General features: G+C 48.3%; 2 protein-coding genes across 4 annotated transcripts in view; one reads left to right on the top strand and one right to left on the bottom strand.

Annotated features, from left to right (window-relative positions):
• Window positions 1-16,180, bottom strand: part of LOC143376367 (tRNA N(3)-cytidine methyltransferase METTL6) — a 239,151-nt gene that overhangs the window by 14,921 nt on the left and 208,050 nt on the right. The window lies entirely within an intron of this gene.
• The window catches only part of Dop2r (dopamine D2-like receptor), a 113,586-nt gene continuing 107,326 nt past the window's right edge, over window positions 9,921-16,180 (top strand). For all 3 annotated transcript variants that reach the window (XM_076826572.1, XM_076826571.1, XM_076826570.1), the window contains exon 1: window positions 9,921-11,260. The gene's annotated coding sequence lies outside the window, so the exon portion shown is untranslated. The remainder of the gene's footprint in view (window positions 11,261-16,180) is intronic.

The following is a 16,180-nucleotide window of genomic DNA, read 5'->3' as shown; positions in this document are numbered from 1 at the left end:
TCATGCATTTCTGCGATGGGTTTGCGTGATTTATTTTATTTCATGCATTTCTTCGTTGGCTTCGCAGGATGTATTCTGTTTCATGCAGTCCTTCGATGACTTTTACATATTTGTGCCTATTTTGCGCATTTCTTCGATGGTTTTGCAGGATATATTTCATTTCGTGGATTTCATCGCTGGGTTTACATGATTTGTTCCCTCTCGTGCATCTCTTCGTTGGGTTTATGTTTCCAGCTCTTCTGCATGTATGTATCTCTACGATGGTTCTGCATGCTCGTGCGTGCTGTTCTGATGTTTCAAATCATTTCGATCGGCACCAGCCTAATAATTATTTCCTTAGTTCCCTCCCAAGCCTATTCTACCATTGCTAACACGACGTAGTTGATTGTTTCAGCTCCTCAGGTCCACCCTCTCGCGGGAAAGGGAGTTTAACAAGATAATATATTTTAAAAGATAGTAGTGAAAAGTGATAGTGCAGTGTGTTTGTAAGGAAGACATCTAATGAAGAAGATGTAAGGAAGACATCTAATGAAGCCTAGGTTAATTTATTATAACATGAAGTATTTAAGGCCCCATGTAAAATTGCCAAGCAGTCACTAAATCATTAGCTTTGTTGTTCGTTTATTGGCTCCTCATCCTTGATGAGGAGGTTACCGCTGCTTCCGTTTGCGGAAGCAAGTGACTGAGCATGGAATCGGTATGGGTGGATCAGTTTCATCCCTTGGTGTTCTTGTCCAAAGGGAAAAGTTTCGGGCGTAGGGGGTGCACCTTTTGGTACACTGCCTGCGTAAGTCACCCGGTTCGATTACCCAATCTCCGTGTTGGACGGCTTGAGTCAGGTCAAGTGTTTGCTCCTGACGAGTCGCATCGGAGCAACAGGAATCGTCTGGGAGGCGCCGAGCACTTTTCCCTTTCGACTTGGACAGCAGGGTGGTAGGAACTGCGCCGTCCAATACTTGTTTCATGCTTACCCTTCGCCTTTCCTGCTTTCCTGAATTTCTTTTAATCGAGTGATTGCTTGGCAGTTCCCTAGATTCTATATCTAAACCGAAGGGATCGATGGAACTTTGTTTCCATCCATCTCTTTGGTTTAGTAGGATTCATGTACAGGGAGATCGATGGAACTTTGATTCCATCTATCTCTCTACGGGTCTCGAAACGCAGCAACCTCCTCGTGGTGAGACCTGGTAATCGGTGAGAACCGAGCCGATAGCTGCGATTGTCAAATATTCTAGTCGGATATAAGAATTTCTTTAACTTGCAATACTAAGGTAGAATGTAAGAATAAATTATGTGACTTGAAATGTTGTTCGATTGTTGCTACCGGACCCCAGAACACGAGTGCAGTGGTAAGATAAAAGAATAACTGCAAGTTGGAATATTTCAGCCAGATACTGATGGGTTTTTGGCAATTTTTAAAGTCTTCTCTGCTTCAGCACCTTATTGAAATATACCAAGTTACAATTCCTTGGCGAGGTATTCCACGTTACATCATGAAAGCATGTCTCCCACCAGTAATGTTGTTTATATAAATTTGTATGTTAAATAAATTTGTTTTGCGTTTAATGAACCCGAATTGGACAGCAAGGTTAAGAGGCGAATGTGTTCTTGTTTTGTTGTGATCCTTCTTTCTCGGTCGTTGCATGAAATACGTTTATAAAACGATCTTTAAATTGTTACTCTAACAGAATCATTTGTTAATCGCGGGTTTCGAATGACCTAGTTTTACACGCGTTGAATTCTAATTCCTACCACGCGCAGCGTTACAATCCGTTTCGAGACTTCACCGGTAACGTTGCATGGGACACTAAAATGGTAAGGTGGTCCTAGAACCCCCCAAACCGGTGACAGAAAAATGCTTTGGTTGGTAGGTCTCTCCTATACCTCGTCTGTGATTAGATGGGTCATTTCCTACTACCCTGCTGTCCGAGTCATAAATTCGCGATACAAACTATTATTATACTTTGAAATGTGATTTTCTACGCCGCATGAATTTTATCGAGAAAATGCATTGCATGCTAGGTCCGAGTATGTGCCATCCAATGATTCCTCGTTGTCCAATCGTGGGTAAGTTTCTCTGCTGGAAACGTATCTTCAAACGATATCTAATGGTGCAAAAGCTAAGAACGTTCAATTGCCCGCGGAGGCTTGACATCAACAACTACTAGTGCAATTTCTCTTTGCCCCAAAGTCTTCTCTTGAGTCGCTCTTTAGCTATTCTCGGAACTTGACTTCTGGAATTGAATGCTGCTTAACATTGCATCACCAGAATGCAAATCAAATCATTTCTCAGTGTACGATGAACATGAATATGGATCCAGCGTCTGAGACCCTGCTGTTCCTATGAATTACCCTCATGAATGCAACGATGGATTCGCGAACAACAGGAGACGAGGCAGCGACGAACGAAGAATCCACGGCGAAGCGCATAAGTAGACCAGCTTTGTTTCCCGAGAAAACAGTAGCCCGGAGGATCTCCCAGCTACTTGGTAAGCCGCGACGCGTTTATCGGCGGGTCTTATAATACAGGGTGGCGCGGGCGACCGTAGGAAGATGCGCTTTCCTACCATTAGCATCCCGGGAAAGCGGCGATAATCAGCATATTCATGAATAACAGGCTCCGTCGGGGCTCGGTCGGTCGGACAGGAAGTATTTCAAAGTAAAATGAGTCAACGGCCCTGGCTCTCTTTCTCTCTACGGCCGGAAGCCCTCCATAAATATCGGATTCGCAAATTTCATTAAAGTTCAACGCCGGTGTAACGCGTCGCGGCTGAGTGTCGGTGGTTTTCAGCCGATTCCGACTTTTATGCTTAGATCCGCGGCCTAGAAAAGGCTGCTCTCCAGCCCTACCCTTAATCCTGGCAATCTTCCGCGCGGTTTGAGGGAAAATTGAAAGGACGTTTTCAACGGTACGCGCGACGATACCGTCTGTCAAGTGCTGCTTCACACCCCCGCGGCTCCGATTCGAGATTAAGGAAACCTTACCGGGCATCCGGCCATTCAGAATTCAGCCACAAGTCCCAGTGATTACATTCGCGATACATGGACATCGTGGCTGCGTGATATCGCCATCGGTGACTGAAGATATGGGGCCATTTCGCCAGCAATTCTGTTGGCAGGAACATTACTCAACGAAAATGTGTCTTTTTTTAGAGCTAGAGGCGTTATAGGCTGTCGATTGGACACCGTTATACGTTAAACATGTTGCTAATTAAAGGAGAACTTTTAGAGAAGCGCACAGGTGTCGGTCATGCCACAAGTTTGCCGCAGTACCGATACGACACTTTGATTCGGACAAAGAAGAATTTTTCAAAGCAGTGATTGACAAGCTTCAGAAAATAAAGGGTAAATTTACCCATGGACATCATTCGCAGAATTACCAGACTCGTTCTATTTTTTATCACAGAGATAAACGCGATACCAGGGACCGGTGTGAATGGCGCCGCGGGATATTCGAAATTCGTTTTCATTTTATTTCCAGCCGGGGCTTTTTGTTCCGTCCCGTTTTTCTCTGTAAACCTTGCCGCGGATTTGTATCCTTTGCGAAGCGGATCGCTTTCAATTAAAACCATTTTACCAGCAGATGGATCATTGCCCGTAATCCGCGTCATTTCGTGCACGGCAAAGGCGCCTCGCTCCATCGGGAAATATTCTGTCCAGTGAAATCCCATTGACCGAGGCGTGGATTATTTATTTTCCGCCGTGTCTGTCACGCGTTTCCCAAAACACGGTATCACGGTAACCGTGTAACGATCGGACAATATGCGGTCCGACGAGAACAGAGGCGATTCGACGCTCGAAAATCATAGTCCATTATTTAAGCGGCGATCATACGTTTCATTACAGACGGTGTTTCATCACTGCTAACACGGCCGCGTAATCGCATTTTCCTAAGCGAACGGCTGCTTGGTTCGTTCAGTGTAACCACATTTTGTCCGTCGCCATCGCTTATCCAGCTGGCGATAGCAATTTTCCTGTCAAGACGCGTCCTCCAACAGGTTTGTCGCTATAAATTGAAATTGTGGCGGTTGATTATTGGCGATGGAATTTTCATTACGTCGCCGCCTGCCGAATTACAACATCGCGTTTAACCGCTCGGTTCGCAACATTAATCGACTCGTCGATGGCTGTCGTCACGGTGGCTAGGCGAATGTCGTTGATAGTTAGCGAGTGTTTTGGCTGCTTTGGGAAATAACGCGGGAAACCGGGACTACGTTATTCCAGCGAGCGTCGAGGTTTAGTTTGAGGGCGTTTTGAAAGTTCCAGCGAGCCCTCCACGTCTAGGGGATTGTGATAAATGGGTCTGCGAGGTGACTGAAATTTTTCGCGGCAGGAAAGCCCGCGAAAGTCCACGGAGCTCCGATCAATTTCACGGTTACAAAGGGCGGCGCGCGCTATTACCTTCTCATCCTCACTTTCCGAGGATCTATTCGGGAAGAATTATCGGGGATACCCTGATTTCCGGCGAAAAAGCGAGACGAGTGCTATTAAGATTCAGGAACCCGGGCGTTATTAAACTCCAGCGCCTCTGTAATTCTAATTCGATCGTGACTTATGGCCAACACGCTGGAAGAATTGAATAATAACGGAATAATAGAAACTCCGTCGCGTGGGGAATAGCAGCTGCTGACGATCGATTCTGTATTCATCACAGAACACTGAAAGATTTTCTTAACACCTTATCCCAAGGTGTTTGAACTCATAATTAATTTCAAGGAACAATTGTGTTAATCTTAAGAAATCTATCAGAACTGACGACGTAAGTACGATGCAACCGAAGAAACAGAAACTTTCATAGCCCGTCTATGAAGTATTACTACTTAGCTAACCAAGCGCCAGTAGTATAGGCCCACGCGTGGTCAGACGCAGAGGATCTCTAGCGACGCACTAGAAACCGTCTAAGGAAACCTTAATACCTCGGGAATACTTTTCACACAGCGGTGCTGCCTGTCCCCCACAGGGAGATAAATGCAGATTATCAAACGCTGAAAATTTCAAGGAAGGATTAGCGGTTGCGGGCGCGTGGTCTTAACCAAGCACGTTAAGGTCTCGAATTAACGTCAGACAGCTCGTTCGCCAGATTCCCCAGTACCTAATTTCCTCTGCAGCACCGGCGTCGTTACAGGATCATAATTATGCGTCGAATTTCCAAGACAAGTTATTGTTATTTCATGGAAAAGGTGGATGCGAGGGAAATATTCCCCGGGCTACGTTATGCTGCCGAATTCGAGCTGCAAGCCAGCTCGCTCTCGCGAGCAAATGTCGTGTACGGCTTCTCGTAAATTTCCTCGCGGCAATAAGGAGCATTTTGGAATATCAGGGATGCCGATGCCGTTCGTGTCCTCCCCTGTATAGGAGCGAGATTCGCGAGGAATGCGGAGCAATCGCGCGCCGGGCACCTCGTAAGTAGGCAGTCACCATCTCCCATATACCAAAGGGCGGAATAGTAAAAAGTACCGGGGGAGAATGGCAGGCGACCTGCAAGTTTTACGCGCGCGGTAATCGCGCAACATTTGAAGTAACTACGCCACGTGACGCAGCATTACGTCCGCGGCTGGGCAACGTTTATTCCAGGCGCGAGATAAAGATCCCATGTAACATTTCTCTCCTTCTGTCGCAGTAACGTCACTCGCGAATGAACGAAATAAATATTCGTGTCATTGAAAACAACTAGAATTTCGAACAATGTCTTTTCAACGCCAGGATTTCTCACCCCTCGCTTCGCATCATCCACAGCGAAGTTTCACGTTTGATGAAGACAACGCCGTCGCAAGTGTTCCTGGCAAATATTTACCAAAATATCAGAGCCCGCTGTTATTCGTTTTATGACCCCTCCACCGCGGGGATCATGAAAATTCCAGGCGAAGCACCAGAAACACGATCCAGCCGCAACGTTCGACCTGAATTTATACGGCCGTTCGCGCGTCATAAATTGGAATTCATAATTCCTCGAGGCTGGCCGGGGTTTCGCGCGAATGGCTCAATCTTGATCGAACGTAGCTATTTATCCGATCAATATTTGAACGGCCGTGCCTCTATCGGCCGCGGCATTCCGCTGCGAGCCAAATATTTGCCCCGCTGGATGCTTCGGAACGACAGCAGTTAATGATGCAGCCGCTTCGGCCGCGAGCTAGTCCCTCCCCCCTTCGATGCAGCTGCGACTTCGTGGTGCATGAATATGCAGCGGGCGCTGCCTCTAACTCCGTTCATTCTTGAATTCGAGGGTTGCACGGTCGCGAGACCGTCGGCCACAGGTGTCTTCGTATAAATATTATTGGATACGATAGCTGGGTCGCGTTATCGCGCACGAAATAAGCGACCGAGCACCTCGGTCCTCGCCAATGTTGACGGCCGCCGAGTCAACGCGAGGGTCCTGCGAGAAGTTCGATTAAAATTGAGAGGGGCATCGCGACGAGCATCGATAACATCACGCGGATATTTCGCGCCCACCGTCGGGGCGGAATTTCAAAACTGCACCGGAGAATCTCGCCGGGGGTAGAGATTCCACGGCGACGGAGGAGAATCACGATGCTCGGTTTTATTGAAACGGACGATGGAACGCGGCCAGATGCTCCCTCGCCCTTACACGAGGCCCCCGGTGCCCCTGGTCCTCCTCGTGAACATCCGTGGTTCGAAGGCGATTTTTCATCTTTACCGGTATCGTAAAAAAAAAGGAAAGGAAGAAGTGGCCCGCCGAAGCACCCACGAGAATGCGCTGTAAAACGTTTTTACGAGGCACGTAGGAAAGGAGACACCGCGATCCTGTAATCGTGCCTCGTAATTCGTTGTTGCTGGAACGCTTTCGTACAGGTGGAGTCCCGACGATGACGACTTTCGTGGTCGTTCCGAAACGTCCGGGGACGATTTTAATTAAAGGGACGATCGTCGAACGCCTTCCATTCGGCTGGGTGCGGCGTTGTACGAACTTCGCGAGTGGCGTCTTTGGTAGTAAAGCTTCCACTGCTTTGACGATTTTATCGCAATCAAGGGTCCACGGATTGATGTTCGTTCGCGAGGGGAGTGTTCGGGATGTCACTTGTTTTCATTATCGCGGTGCCCTGGACTCTCCCCTGAAACCTTGTCCAGTAGCAACAGGACACTGTGCATTTTTCTGCTGCTTATGGCAAACGAATGACGATAGTATTTTTTAATTAACGTCGGGAAAGGAGCATTCATCTTGCTGCCTCGCGTTTCACTCGCGCGGGAAGGTTGCTGCGTGATAATAACGGACGATCTTTCTTACAATTAGAACGGCGCCCCACCGATGAAAACGTGACTGTGATCGATGTTTATTAACAAACGAGCGTATCCGTCTTAAGGCGAAACCGTCTACGCGGCTTTAGCATGGATAACGAAGCGTCCTTTGGAAATTTAAAGCAGCTTGCAAATGATACGTAGCCGTAACTTCGTTACGACCCGACGCTCGTTTCCAGGGACGCGTTGCGGGGTATCTTTTTTATGTAGATGTTAATCAACAGGACTCAGAGAGTATGAATATTAATTATCCCACTGCGACATCATATTCCCCGGAGGAAGCGTGTAATCATGAGTCTGCCACTGTTTTCTGCTTATTTACCGTTAGACCCTGCTTCACAGCTGAACAAATGCTTTATTCTACATCTTTTGTCAAGTAAAGCCACCTCCAGTAATTATGTAGACGCAGATGCTAACGGTTGCAGTGTATCTCCGCATGAATCTCTTGATAAACAAGCAGGGGAAGTTGTGCAGTTTCCTTTTTGCAAAGGAAGCCTGCGTCAGAGGCGCACAGTCTCAAAGGGAACAAAAGAACAAGGGAACCAAGTTAACGTATAACATAGCACCGTCTTTAATCGATTTTTTAAATGTTTCGCTACTTCGATACCGGCTCGTATTCCTTCGCCCGGGAGCAACAAAGAGGAGCTCGCATTGGTACAGATCGATCTTCTTCGACAAAGCATTCGAGGTGCTGCTGATAAGTAATCACAGCGGCTCTCATCATCGCCACCCTCGTAATACTGAACGGTTAATACCGTTCCTAATCAGCAGGGAAGGTTGCGCCATGTGGAGCACCAAATTCCCAAGGGTCGGACGTTCTTTCCCAGCATGCCGCAACAAGGGTTACTCATGCAACCTGTAAGATTCACCACACCGATTACGGTCAATCACGCTGCCAATCCGTAATGCCTACCTCGCGAGGCCATTTCGCCACCCTGTCCTTTACAATCCGCGCGTTTCACAGTTGGCAAAGTTACATCGAAAGAGAAACACCCGCCGCAAACTCGAGGACGCCAATCTTCCCTCGGCAATCGACCAGTCTGAATAAAACAAAGCAGTTTCTTCCGCGAAATGAAATTCTGCCTCGACGGAGCTAGTCTGCCCCGCGAGAGACACATTTCTTCGTTTCACCTCGTTATTCCGTATCCCTCGTAGCCCGTGACGTCTCGTCGTCTCGGCGAGCTAACGGTGCCGCCGCCTACGAGACATCTCCGCCTCGTAAAAACCGCCCCTATAACGAATGCAGAGCGTGGCAGTGACAAATCGCGTTATCGACAGTCTGCAGCCGATGACTGCTGGTAAGCAGTGCGGAGCCTCCTTTGTGCGCGAAAGGGAGTACATAGAACCGTGCACTGTATTTCAACGCGTGTCATCTCGGGCAGGTCGGGAGTCAGAGATTGCCCTGACATCGGGTAGCATCGTTACTTCGGGGGCTTGGTGACAAACGGAAAATTGGAAACTATAAATTTTCCTTCTCGCCTCGAGCTGGGATTCCAGCGGCCCGCGGAGACACGCGTTAAAGCATGTCGCTTATGAGCGATGGCTATTGCAGGAGAGACTTCTTTAACGCGCCATATTTCCTCGACCTACCATCGACGTTCATCTGCGCCTGTGACAGCTGGCGCATGAAAATACAAAGTGAATGAGACGTTGGTTGGAAAGGATTATAACAAGGGATGTTAGAAAGGGAACACTATGGAACAAGGTTTTCCCTTTTCCTTCGTATTCATGAAAAGCTTTAAAGATGAATCCGCTACCCTTGCGTTTGACAGAAATTCAACCACTCTAAGTTATGGCTGCTCTTGCAGAGAATTAATTGTTCCTCACTTCCCATAATTGCTCTCTGTTAATGAAAACCTCGCTGTTATACGAAAACTTCTCGGTCACCGAGTTATGCCGCCGGAGTCTTTAGCCTTGCGAATTGCACAGCAGCTGAAACAGTTTTAAACGCTACGATAAACAAATAGTTGAGCTTTTTCGCGTCTCTGCCGAGGGCGTGTCTCAAATGAAACATTTTCCCGGAGATTTAAGGGAACAACTGTTGTTTTCCCTTCCGCCTGACGGTGCTTTCCCCCTTTGCAGCTCGAATACGAGCTTTCCCCCGCGCAGTAAAACGGACACCGTTTGCGACGAAGACATTGGTAAAAAAAAAACCGAAGGCGAGGAACAGATCGGCCTGGAGCAGAGCGAATACATGAATGGAATTACAACTATTCACCACCTCCCGCTGCAAAAACACCCTTCAGTCTGGCCAATAAATTTCTCGCCGGTCGGCTGCCAATAGCGTCGATGAGAGTTATAATTAAAATCGACAGCGAGCGCCCATTAAAGCGGCGCCCAGGCCAGACCGTAACCCAATAATATCGCGGAACGGCTGATCCAGCGTATTTCGGGAGTTCCTTGTCGTAAAGAGAACAAGTGGCAACTGGAGGAAGAGAAAGGCGATCGTTCGCGGGGTGGTGGTCGGGCGGGGGAATGGGGGGGTAGGAAGGTGACGGAAGGCGAAGAAGAAAGCGGGCAGAGTCGCGAATTAGGGGTCGGTGGCGAGCGGCGTGTGCGCGTGGGCTTTGAACGGAGACGCTTCGCCCCCTCTATCGCTTTCAACCCCTACCTCGATCTCTCGCGAGCGTTCGGGATTCGTGGCGGTGTGGAGACTCGAGCAGACAGCCAGTCGCTCGCCGTTCGTCCGACAACGTGGATCGGAAGTGACGCCACGACGGGATCCAGATTAACGATGACGAATCGGACGACGACGACGACGACGACGACGACGACGAAGACGACGACGTCGAGGACGATCCCATCCTTCGTCCCTCGATCCTCGCAAAAGCGGCTCGCTTCGATCGGCCAGCAAGTCGGATAAGAGGCGACGCGACTCGATCGGCGATCGTACGATTGGAATCCACAGGTATCCCCCGGTGACGTCATCGTTCATCGTGATCCAGCTAGCAACTACGCCCGTCGCGGTAGTCGACGGCGAGCCGTTTGCCGCTGCCGCGAGCACGACGGTCCAACTGGTCGTTTATCCACGCGCGTGAAAGAGTCGTTGGTTCTGGCGCTCGAAGACGGAACTGTTTCCAGTGGGCGAGACGGGATACAGGATCGAGTGAAACGTGAACAGTGTGCGGAGGTGACAGTGCTAGTGACGGACACGGTGTACGGGGATAATGTCACTCAATTGCAGCCGATTGGATGAGTCGAGTGGATTCGTTCGGTGCCAGAGGGGTAAATTTTCCGCGTGGAAATTCGAGGTTGATTGGTCGGCGGAGGATCGACTGGTCCAGGGTTAACTAGCATCCAGAGGGTAACCGGGCGTCGTCGTCCGACTGAATCGTTTGATCGGTGAATCGTAAGGGCGACAAGGCGGGACACGTCGGGCGGTGGGACGAAAGGGGATGCAGCCTATTGTTAAACAATCCCGTGTGGAAGGCAATAAACCGAAGAGGCACAATGCTGGACCCTCTGGACTGAATACAGCAAGGTTTCTGATCTCGTTGCAAAATATTGAATCGATCTTGCGCCGGTGAATGGCGGGGCTTAGGACGACTTCCGCGTATTCTATGGTTGGGTCACAGTGCCGGGGATCATCCCTCTGATACACACACGGAAAGAGCGAGGGAGAGAGAGAGAGAGAAAGAGAGAGAGGGAGAGAGAGAGAGAAGGAGAGAGAGAGAGAGAAGGAGAGAGAGAGAAAGGCACCCTCGATACGCGGATCTTGCGCAGAGTATGAGGATGGCACGAGGAGATGTTGGCGAGGAGCGCGTGACACCATGAGAAGGAAATCCACGAGCGAGTCGATTCCGGATTTCACTTTGAAACGCTACCTCGCTGTAGAAGAGCGCAGCGTTCTCATTAAGTCAGGCGATAACGCATCGCGTTCTAATCGGCGTGGACGTTCAGTGCTGGTGATTCAAGTTCCTCCGGGCAACCAGGCCGTTCGAAATTTCAGCCACGAGAATCATGAATGAGCATCGCGGGGAAAACGAAGACGTCACCCTGGTGAACGGTAACGATCAGAATCACGATTGCTAGTCAGCGTGTGGCTATTCCGTATTAACAAGGCTCTCCTGACCGACAAATGCCTGCCTGTGTCAAGGGTGCAAGCACGCGCCATTTGAATTGCTAAGTGGACCTTAACCACTATTAATTAAAAGGCGATTTGACACAGAAGGAGAGCTTTGGCTACCTGAAATACGATCGAATCGCGGGGGCGTATAAATAAGGGATGACTGGGAGGGAAAAAGGGTATCGGGGTACACAATAACAACACTGAACATGGAAATCATCCTCCCTTTGTTTTTTAACGAGTTAAGAACACATGAATTCTTTTTATTGACTTCATCTCGTACATTGGTGCCATTCACCACAACACGTTCGAGTGCACTATATCGGGTGACTCGTGCGCGTTAACTGCATGAGATAAGTTGGCACACTTTCCGTTCACCTATCATCCCATTCCTCCGCTCTATTTTAGCGAGAATTACCTAGCATCGAGTGAGTTAAACTTGCTTAGCGACGATCCGGAACGAGTTACTCGGTTCCGTTATAATTTCCGCCGTGTCAACACGGTTCGGTCCCGGTTAGGAAGATAAGGTCGGATAACGCGCGTAAAGTAGCAGATATTCCTAATCTCGCGAGTCCGGAGCGTTTTGAATTAACGCCTGTTCCTGGGACTGCCACCAAGAACGGTATAAGCCGTAAGAATAATGACCGTCGAATTTCGTGCCGAGCGGCGGACTTATTACGGGCCGTTCCACTGGCAGACACATAATGCGTGCCTTTACTACTTAACGCGATGGAGCTATCGCAGTAACTGCTGGCGAGCATGCGCGGCTGCAGCGTGCCTGGAATGGGGATCTTTGGGTCATATTAATATCGTCGAATTAAGTTCTAAAGCGCAGGATGAAACCAATCTTCTAGATACACCCTTTAAAAGAGAACTTATTTCGCCTTTGTGAAAGTATCCACGGCAACACAATGGAATTCGCTCTATTTCAGCGTCAATTTTAAAAGGCGGTGTGCACCGTTGGTTAATTTCCTTTTAAGAATAGCAAGGAATTCGTTCAGCGGAATGCTAGCCGGCATGCGAAGCGTACGGTAGATCGTAGAATAAAAGGGAACTAGATGTACCTGTTTTCGGTGGATCTAATGCGGTGCACGTTACCTGTTGCACTCCCTGTCATTGTGTCCTCCCAGTGTCTTAGAAAAGAAATTGATGGAGCTTTCCCATGCTCGTTCAACTGTACCCTAGAATCCAGATACCTACGTTGTTTTTTATACCAGAGGAACACGCGTTGAGTCGTGTATTTAAGCTACTTGGAATCTAATATTCTCCCTTCGATTAAATTGATCGTCTTTGTCCTCCTGCTCCACGAAATCGTAACACTTTGGGTAATAGCATCAAGAATCACACTCGGCTTCACTACCTTCGTGGCTAGTTATATTCAACCCCTTATCTCGCGAGCGGGAATGCCGTACAGTCCCGTTGGAGTTTCTTGCTAATATTACGTAATTAATTGTATCATTATTTCGTGTGTTAATCTGAGTCGCGGCTGCCACCGCAAGGGGACCATCTTTTTCTCCGACGATGCATCGCCCCGGTGCCTTTCCCTGGCGGCAATGCCGCGCAGGAACGATCAATCTTAGCAGCCGCGATTTCATTTCTCGCCAGACAGAAACCGCCGCCGCGCAGAATGAATTGCATATTGTGCTTCCGTTTGAGAGAGAACCTTTCCTGCTCGCGGCCTGCTGGATTACCTTTGGCGCAATTCTCCGTGCGTTTGGAATTTTATAAAAGCCGCGATGGATGTCTGAGATGTTCCCCCGTAAACGTGAGAAATGAAAGACGCGATGACGTGCTCCTCCCGGCACCTTGAAGTACAGCTTCGCTCGTGAATTTACGAAAATCCTGGCTGAACGTCTGACGTTTCCGCGTCGAAGAAACTTTGGTGCCGTGCTCGATGTTCGTGGCACGCCGTTCTCCTTGAATTACGCGATCGCACGAAATTAAGTTTTATTTCGGGGCAAGGGGAAACATACAGCATGGCACAGTAGTGTGCTCGTTCGCTATATGTATAAATAAAAGAGGTTCGTATCGAGATCCCGTTCTCCTGAATTATTATATATTGTTCATTCTGTGTTCATCCGCGTTCGTCGCGTTTATAATACACTTTAGAAAGTAGAGAGAGAGAGTGGGAGATAGAGAGAGAGGGAGAGAGGGAGTGAGAGAGAGAGATTTGTATTTCCACGTAGTCGAGAAGTTTGAATTATTCTATTCCTGTGAGGATTTCTTTCATCGACTTGTCGAGTATTTCCTCTAGCCTCGCGTGTTCAAGGCAGCAATCTACATCTGCGAGTCGAAGGTTTCAAATAATAGCTGATAATTAGCTTTCCACGTGCACTTGTAGTTTCAATTCGAAGAAAGCATAATAGACACGACCTACTCGTTACTCCCGAGGGCTACCACGCGCGGTGACGAATTAATCGCATTCGGATCGTTACGCAAACATTCCAGGCGCGTGTTTTTCAATGGGGGTCGCGCGGAGCTGTCACGCTGACGCGCATCGAAATATTTACCACAGTCGTTCCGCGGTCGCGATTTTACTCCACTGTGGAAGACAAATCGAAACGGGCCGCGCACGGCCACGTGACAGACGGGGAATTTACACCGCCGTTAACCGTATGAGCGGTTTTACTTGGAAGAAGGAAACGTTGGATGTCCTTCTGATTTCCATACGAGCGAGGAATAATTTATGTAATTGCATACCGAGCGAGTAAAGAAAGAGGCGTACAGAGGAGGGAAACGGCGGAGCTGCCATCGAGAACAAAATTTCAACACTACATTCTTCACCCGGGATTATAACGTTGCTTTGCATATTTCCATATTCAGACGCCGCCGCCCTGTTACCGGAGCCCCCGTACGGGAGTGTCGTTTCGAAGGAAACCGCGCATCATTCCGCGGCGATTAATTATAAACATCGCGAAACCCATCCAGATCATAAACCGTGGCGACCGTCTCGATGGCAGGACGATTCCTCCCGCGGCGATACGCTCTTGATAAATCGTCGCGGACGTTACTTTCGGGTCTCTTTGTGGCTGTTTGTCGTGGAACGGGGCACCGCGACATTTTGAAATATCCCGCTGAAATACGATATAAAATTTCGCATCGCGGTGCTTGCTTTAAACCGACGTCGCTCCTCTGCTGACGTTTATCACCGACGCGCTCCGAGTGGCGGCATTTTTCACGATAAAATTTTCTCTCCAAAACTGAAGGCACTAAGGCGGAGTCGCGTTAAGTCGAGGCATGACGGAATGGGGGGATAAAATGTTGCGCTCCGAGTGCGGAAAAATATGTAAAAAGGGAGAGAAGTGGTAAAAGTTGAAATAGATGTATCCAGGGTCGCGATGTTTCGCTTCCTGTTTAGCAGCACTTCCGTCTCTGTTCTGTTGCGCAAAGCCATCCGTCAGATTCTCGGGATTGAGCGCACCTCATTATCGCGTAATGCGGCACATAATTCTTGAAAGTCACGGCACCGTGTACAGGCAGCTTTACACTATTTACGAGCGATTCCTGTTCTTCGTCAAAGGTTTATTTATGGATAGATGATGAGTCTGTGTGAAGAGGTTTCAAAGTTTACAGAGGGTGCACTTGTAGATACCTCTTGAGTCCTCTCGTTTCCCTAACGTTCTGCGATACCAATTGCCCGGGCATTTTAACAGCACGATTCCATATTCACAAATACCATGCATGAAACTCGTAAATAGCGCCGCTGTGCTTCCTTTCAAGGAGTTTACCGCTTCAAAAATGGGGTCTCGCGACACAGTTCACCCGCCTCGCGAAGTATACATATGTAAAACAGGGGAATTGGTGGGAATGAAAGCTCTTACGGGATAAGGAGATGATTTCTGTCCTTAAGAGGGTTTCCGCGGGTCTCCAGAGATGCCTTGTTGATCCCTCCTTCCTCGGCGTCTGAGGCGGAAGGCCAAGAGAAACACTGTAATGCCTGTCCATCTGTCAATCCACCCTCTCCTGCGTGTGCTTCGATCCGTTTACGTCGGCGAGAGAAGCCAAAACATCCGGCCTGTATGGGAGTCCCGAGTTTTCTTTTAATTCGGAGATTGCGCCGGCAACATCCGTTTCGAACGGATGAACAGCGCCGTGATTCATGGATCCTTCCGTTCTCGTTCCTGCGAGGCGACACGATAGGCTTGGCTGGTACAATTCGATTTAAAGAACAGAAATAAGGGGACGATACTCTCCTCATTTCCCAGTGGCGCCCATGGCATTTTTTTTATTCTTTAAATAAATCTTTATAATCACGAAATGGAATTTAAAGATTTTGCATTAAAGGAATTTGCATTAAATAAATATTTTTTACAAATATTTTTATCCGTTCAACTCGGCTCCCCCAAGATTAAATCCTGAGAGCGCCACTGATCTTTCCGCTTAAAACTCTTTGCTGTGCCTTCTAAAGTACGCTTAAAAATTCCAAACTATCGAAAGCTTTCCTAAAACCTGTACAAAAAGCAGCAACGAGGATAATGGTAGTTGTTAATTTGAAAGAGTTACAGTGTTAAAGGGTCTGGTATTAGAATCAGAGATAGCAGCGTAGAGAGCCGATTTTTCACAGTGTAGTAGCTATTGGTAGCTGTTAGCCTGCACATTTTTTCTAATGGCAAATGATACTTATACGAACGGGCGAATACTCGTGGACGACGTTGCGCCATACCGCTACGCAAAGTTTCCGCTACATTGTTTCGCGTTAGCGCATCGAGGATTCGCAAGACCTGGGAAGCTCGTTTCCCAGCCACGTTTCCGCCAAGTTTAATATTTAACATGCACCATCCAGTTCCCTAGCTCACCTTTGGCGCTCGTTACACGGCGTTACTTAGCGACGTACGATCGCATTTAATTAAACTTTTTCGA

This window comes from Andrena cerasifolii, chromosome 14 (assembly GCF_050908995.1).
Source record: "Andrena cerasifolii isolate SP2316 chromosome 14, iyAndCera1_principal, whole genome shotgun sequence".
Classification (NCBI taxonomy): domain Eukaryota; kingdom Metazoa; phylum Arthropoda; class Insecta; order Hymenoptera; family Andrenidae; genus Andrena; species Andrena cerasifolii.
The sequence above is the reverse complement of the archived record's forward strand: the minus strand, read 5'-3'. Positions and strand labels throughout refer to the sequence as shown.